Genomic DNA, 6,776 nt, shown 5'->3' on the forward strand with positions numbered 1-6,776 from the left:
GGAGGACAAAATTATGCACATTCCTTTTTCGATTCCGAGGAAATACATCAGCGATGAGTCAGTTGTCAAAACACGATGGAAATTGCTCATTGTCAATTGAACAAGTTTGATATAATTACACAAGCTTAAGATTTAACTTGAAATTTTTTTGAAGAAATTTATTTTTATTATACCTGATGTCAAGCGCGGTATTAAGTATCATGCTTTTATAACTATTGTTTTAAATATTTTTGTGTTGAAATAATGTCGTTTGGGTGTCTGTTTTGTACTGGAGGAGTACCCGAAATAATTATACTCGTCGCGTACAGCTAAACAGCTACAGGCAGTTGTTTGTATTCCTGGAACGCGTTGGATTCGTGTTTGCATGGTACGTTGATTGGAATGACTTAGAGGTGGGTTACTGGGGGTGCGAGTAATTATGTTTCAGCCAGGATTGGATAGAGAACGCGTTTAATCGACGTTTAAAGATCCGCTTAAAATACACATGCTCTGGTAGTTTCTAATTGGATCGTTATATATGTCGTATACTTTCTGCTAAATCCGTTTTTGGGAGACATTAAGTTGAAAAAGGTCATATTTTTAAAGAGGGGAGAGAGGTGGTATGCACTGGATAAAGGTAACAATTTTATATGAAGGATAATTATTGTAAACATTGAATATAATTGGGGAAAATTGAGAAACTGGTGCAAATTGTTGTATTATAAGCTGCAGGCTTGGTGCTGTGTCTATCTCTTATCACTTTAATACAATGGATGAGACATTTGTATGGCGTTTTTTGATAATGGAAAACGTGTTCGTGCTGTATGTTTTGCATTCAATAACAGGAAATGGTTCTGCAATTTCAGTGATTCAAAGTACTTGCAGTATAATGATAAGCATAATACGATATAAATTTGCATTTCATCCGGCTACGGAGTGAAATACTTGTTTGACAATGGAACAGATCATTGCTAAGAAAGGAAAAAAACGAACAGATTGTGTATCTATAATCTATTCCAAATTAAGATCATCGTTTCACGTTTAATATTTTAGATCTGCCGAAGGTAATTCACATTTCATTGTGATGACCGTATACATTGAAGCTATATCTGACCTTGCTATTTTTTGTTATTTGCGAAAGTATGTAGGATGTATAATAGACAAATATAGGGAAGGATACAAATAGTCTTAACTCTTCTGCAGAAGGAGAAAGAAAAATAAAGGGTGATAAGGAAATGGGCATACCATACAAATAATTTCAATATAAAGTCATTTTAAGCATGCTAATGAAAGCATGGTAAGCATGGTAGTGTTCAATTGTTAGAAATATGTAATACCCAAATATGAAATTTGTATTATTTAAGTGTTTCAAAATGTTGGGTATTCCTGGGTGGACACTTATAACTTTTGCTTTGGAAGTTGAAGAAAATTACATTTATGACGTGAATTTTGTAATAAGCCACCTGCTCTATGGGAAAGTCATATTGCGAAGGGCATCTAAACAAGTATGTATTGTTTAAATATTATTGCTTTTATTATACTCGCAAAAAAAGAAATAATGTGGTGTTAATACAATGAGTCATAAAGTGTTCAAATGCGTTGCGTCAAAATATTTATGACAATTTTTATATTTATAAAAACTTTGTCTTGTTTTAATTACATAAGTACATGATAGTTGTAACAAATTTTTGTTCCATCAGTTTTCCGGCAGGTAAAAATCAAAATATACTCATTGAAGTCAAATGTTTTTCAGATTGAAAATTGCAAATTTAATATAATTGTTTTACGGATTAAACAGTTTTCTCTTAGGTGGAATAATTACTTAAAACATATTACTTGTGCTTTTGATACGCTGAGAACCGAAGAAGATCTCGTTGATGTAAATTTAAGCTGCGAAGGAAAAAGGAATAAGAGCAGACAAACTGCTATTATCTGCATGTAGTACATATTTTAGAGATTTATTTAAGGTAAAGTGAAATTAAGAATTTAATAATTTGTTACTGTTAACATATATTTTGTAAATGATACTTATTCTACTTTACGAAAATCCATGTCAGCATCCTGTTATAATATATAATAATAATGTAAAATTCGATGATTAGGCTGCATTGGTTGATTTTATGTATCAGGGAGAAGTAAATGTAGTTCGAGAACAATTGGCTAGGTATTTAACAACCGCTGAACTGCTTGCTGTTCAGGGGCCTTGCCGATGGTATAGGAAAAGATAATGATAGTTTAGTAGAGGTATGTTTTTCAAAATTGTTAAATATGATTAGATATTTTCTGCTTAAATTAAAGTAATACAATTGTATCACGTTAAACTGTGTTTCGGGATGACATTTTTATATGACGCAATTTTATTTGATACTAGTGCTTCAAAAAAATAATTAAAAGTCAACAGATCTTGTTTATATATTTGATTTGAATGTAATTTAATATATTATTTTTACAAGATTTATGTTCGATATACATATACATTTATTTAGTTACTATTCTCTGCTTATTTCATACGAATTTCATAGTCTACAGCCTACTTTATCTATTATGTGTGTAACCTAAAATCATTGGAATAATTATTCTTGCATCAACATTAATGTACGTGCCAAATAATACGTGCAGTACACCTTCATACGCTATTGATTATTTCCTGTAAATGAAGAATTTTAATATAATGTACAAAATATATAAAATTTAGCATTAAAATTGTCGCACATATATTTAAAAATTAATTGGATTAAAGAATTTTCAAATTTCTGAGAATGTAAGGCCAACGTAAGATTTTACACGGAACTAGTTTCCATTTTCGCGCGTAAGACTACGTCATAAAGACAGAGGAGGGGGTATAGACAGCGGACTTCAGACGCGCAGCGTAGACTTCCCTTAGTCATCTTACGACTGTGCTGTGAGGAGGGTGTTTTGCTCGGTGGTTTCAAATCCTTTGTGTTGCAGTTGTGTGAATCTCTTCTGTATTGTTCTACAACAAACAGGAGCCGGATACAGGTTGTATACTTTTTACTTACTCAATAATTAGGTGAAATAATTGAGAAAGCATGGCGAGGACAAAGAAGGGACTTTCGAAAACTAACGCCGACAAGCCAGAAACTGAACGGTTACTAACTTGGATTGACGAAGTTCGCCGCAAAAGATCAAAGTGTCGCCGAAAGCGCAGACGCGATTTACGGATTGAAGCAATGCTGACGTGCGCTCTTTCCAAAGCTAAAAATGATTTACGCATCCGGCGATTATCAGCAGCTTCAAAATGGCAGAAATTTAAAAAAACAATGCTTGAAGAAGAAGGTAAATTATACAAATTATGAGCTCTACAATGGTGAGGACACGGAAAATCCGGGATCGTCTCAAACAGAATCCCGGGAGGAGCCATCGTGTCCTGAATTGGGCAGTTCAGACGATGTCGTGTCTAAGTTGGCAGAAATAAAAATAACGTTGCAACGCTGAAGTAGCGGGAAAAATGCAAGCGATCAGGTTTGGAAGACCTAACTGTGACAAGAGGATTTCTCGCAACGTTTTATCTACCAAATGCGTAGAAATTTCAACAACTATATGGAATCTCGAGCGATTACGGAGCACCGCGTATTACGTCGGTGCTGCAAGAATAGAAATTGCATTACTATCTTGATGTATATATGGATATTTTCTGGTTGCAGTCTCACCGTTCGAGATGGCATTGGGACAAGCGGAGGGAGTTGGTGTTCGCAACGATGCTGAAGCGTACTGCACGCTCGGGACCCCATGTTCTCCAGTCTCTGCGCCTTTCGTTGGCTTAGTTTATATATTATATTGTATGCATTGGTTTGGTAATATACGTAATAATGAGCGTTCGAGTATGTTCGAAGAGTGTTTGATCCGATATTTTTTAATTTCAGAAATATATACTTTGCATGTCTTATATTTTAAAGAAAATTTGTATAGTACATTTTAGCTTGTAGATTAGTAGTATCGTTTCTAATATTCGCTCCACAATTCTGTACGTCAAGATTTTGTATATTTGCTTAATGTTGATTAACAGTTTTGTAGACTTTAAGAAATGAAATGAAATTAATAAAATTTGGAAAATGTTTACAATTTTTCTGCAATTCTTCTAGTTCATATTAATGGCAAAAGTGCTTTTCTGCCCCGCATACTACACATAACAAAATTCTGTCGCAGGCAAGAGACCCCTACATGTACCCAGGCTGTTGGCCGTCATCGGCAACATTATTTGGCCTGTCTGTGTATGAGATAAGGAGCGACGAGAGAGGATTGGTACGGCATAAGGAAGGGGGGAAATGTGTTTCTTTTTAGAAAATCGTGCATGAAGTTTTCTGGCTGACGAATGGGTTGCACCATGATCAAGTTGTACATAAACGTCTCATCTCTCCACACTTCCGTATCTTGAACATCCAAGCATCAACTAATTCGAAAATCGTCTGACGCGCGATACTCATAGGCTTATTGTGACGAACTACAGCTAATTGTAGCAAATCTTATTTGGTGGGCTCTAATACCTTTCGTACGTTATCTGGGCAAATGTGTTTTCTCATGTCCTGGGAAAGTTTTTTCATAGCTTGTACCACCAGGTTGTATGGGAGTTGTCGAAGCACACAAGACAAGCCTCCGGTGAATATCAATAAGGAGAGACAGCGCTAGGGGTAATGGCCCCCCCTAACGCCAATTCAATAGTCAGGAAATATTAGGACTGGCTAGAACTAGAGAACGCGTGAAGGGGTGCAACTGAAGTTAATTCATAAGAGAATCCTGGAGCACCTCTGTCATACGCGTCGGGTGGTCATCGTGGAGTTTTAGTCGGTAAGAGTCCGACACTACTCTGCTGTTACGCAATTACTGCAACAGCGGAGTGTCCATGAGGATTTCTCCACGTAAAAAAAAAAAAAAAAAAAAAAAAGGTTGTATGTTAGTTACTCTGGCTTATCAATATGCCCTGTTCAATGTTGGCCAAGCTGAATAATGTCACAGGCCTCTATCTTCCTTAATAAGAGCTGTAGGGGATCGAATAATGAGACTACCAATATGTGTACTCGTTAGTGTATTTAAAACAGATCTTGTCGCGAAACGATATCTATACAGACGTTTAGTCACAGTTTATACTGAATCGTTTTGCGATCACGTTCGTTTAGTCATAATCGTCAGAAGAAGGTCAAAAGATACAAATTCGTCTTGTTTTACGGTTACACGTAGCGGCACCATTGTTTTCCCCGGAGTTTATAATTCCTTACAATTCCTCTCGATATTCCGAAGCAAAACAACAACATGGTTTGAAGCAAATTCTAACTCTTATGCCGCTACAGAGCTTTTTGAGGTATGGAGTAAATTGAATGCATCTTTGTTGAGTCTAGATGGTCCAGAATGGCGAACTACCGCAAGTAGAGCAACTAATCGAAATAATAGACACGCACATATACGTAATATGTTTAACATGGATAGGAAATTGCTTTGAAATTTAACAATCATTGCAATAATTACGTAGGTTCGGAAGTCGTATTACTAGATACTTATTGTAATATCGTAAAGTAATTCGAATTAGAAATCAGTTGAAAATAGAGAAACCGTGTACGTCGTGTTTCTGTACTTCGTTTACATGCAAGAGTGCCTACGTGAATAAAGGCACGTAGTTGGTAGTTCTTACATAGGTATGAGGGAAACAATAGACAACGTTAGAAGAAGGACGGTTTCGCTACGCAAGGCGAGTCGAAAAGTGTGCGTGTTGCGAGAATCAGAGCTAATTGAGTCGTCGAAGAGTAGAGTCGTTAGAGGTATCGAGTCGTCGAAGAGTAGAGTCGTGAGAATTGATAGAGTTGTTAGAGAGAGAGAGAGTGTGTGTGTGTGTTAGATTCGTGTGACGAGAGTGGTCAAATAACTGTAAAGTTATTTGATATAGATACGAGTATTGCATTTAGTTTCCGTTAAATAAATATCGTTTCCTGTCCAATTTATATTTGTATATTCAATTTAATATTAATAAATTGTAAGTAATCGGGAAAAGATTTCTATCCTTATTTTCCGATTTTACATTATTTTCACAGATTTCAATTCACTTATTCATTGATTGATATTAGGACAAATGAGGAACTTCGCATCTAGTTAGATTAACAAATAAAATGTATTGTTCCTGATAAATGTTATGCGGAATAGTATAGGAAATAAAAGACTGGTTTTATATTACCGTTCAAGTGACTGATAGTAGGAAAGCAGTGATGGAACATGAGGCAACGTAATATAAAATTGAATCCCTGAGTATAGCATGCAGATAATATTTTGAGTGTTGACGGAGGACAAAATTATGCACATTCCTTTTTCGATCCGAGGAAATACATCAGCGATGAGTCAGTTGTCAAAACACGATGGAAATTGCTCATTGTCAATTGAACAAGTTTGATATAATTACACAAGCTTAAGATTTAACTTGAAATTTTTTGAAGAAATTTATTTTTATTATACCTGATGTCAAGCGCGGTATTAAGTATCATGCTTTTATAACTATTGTTTTAAATATTTTTGTGTTGAAATAATGTCGTTTGGGTGTCTGTTTTGTACTGAGGAGTACCCGAAATAATTATACTCGTCGCGTACAGCTAAACAGCTACAGGCAGTTGTTTGTATTCCTGGAACGCGTTGGATTCGTGTTTGCATGGTACGTTGATTGGAATGACTTAGAGGTGGGTTACTGGGGGTGCGAGTAATTATGTTTCAGCCAGGATTGGATAGAGAACGCGTTTAATCGACGTTTAAAGATCCGCTTAAAATACACATGCTCTGGTAGTTTCTAATTGGATCGTTAT

The sequence above is a fragment of the Bombus huntii genome, unplaced genomic scaffold (assembly GCF_024542735.1).
Source record: "Bombus huntii isolate Logan2020A unplaced genomic scaffold, iyBomHunt1.1 ctg00000069.1, whole genome shotgun sequence".
Classification (NCBI taxonomy): Eukaryota; Metazoa; Arthropoda; class Insecta; order Hymenoptera; family Apidae; genus Bombus; species Bombus huntii.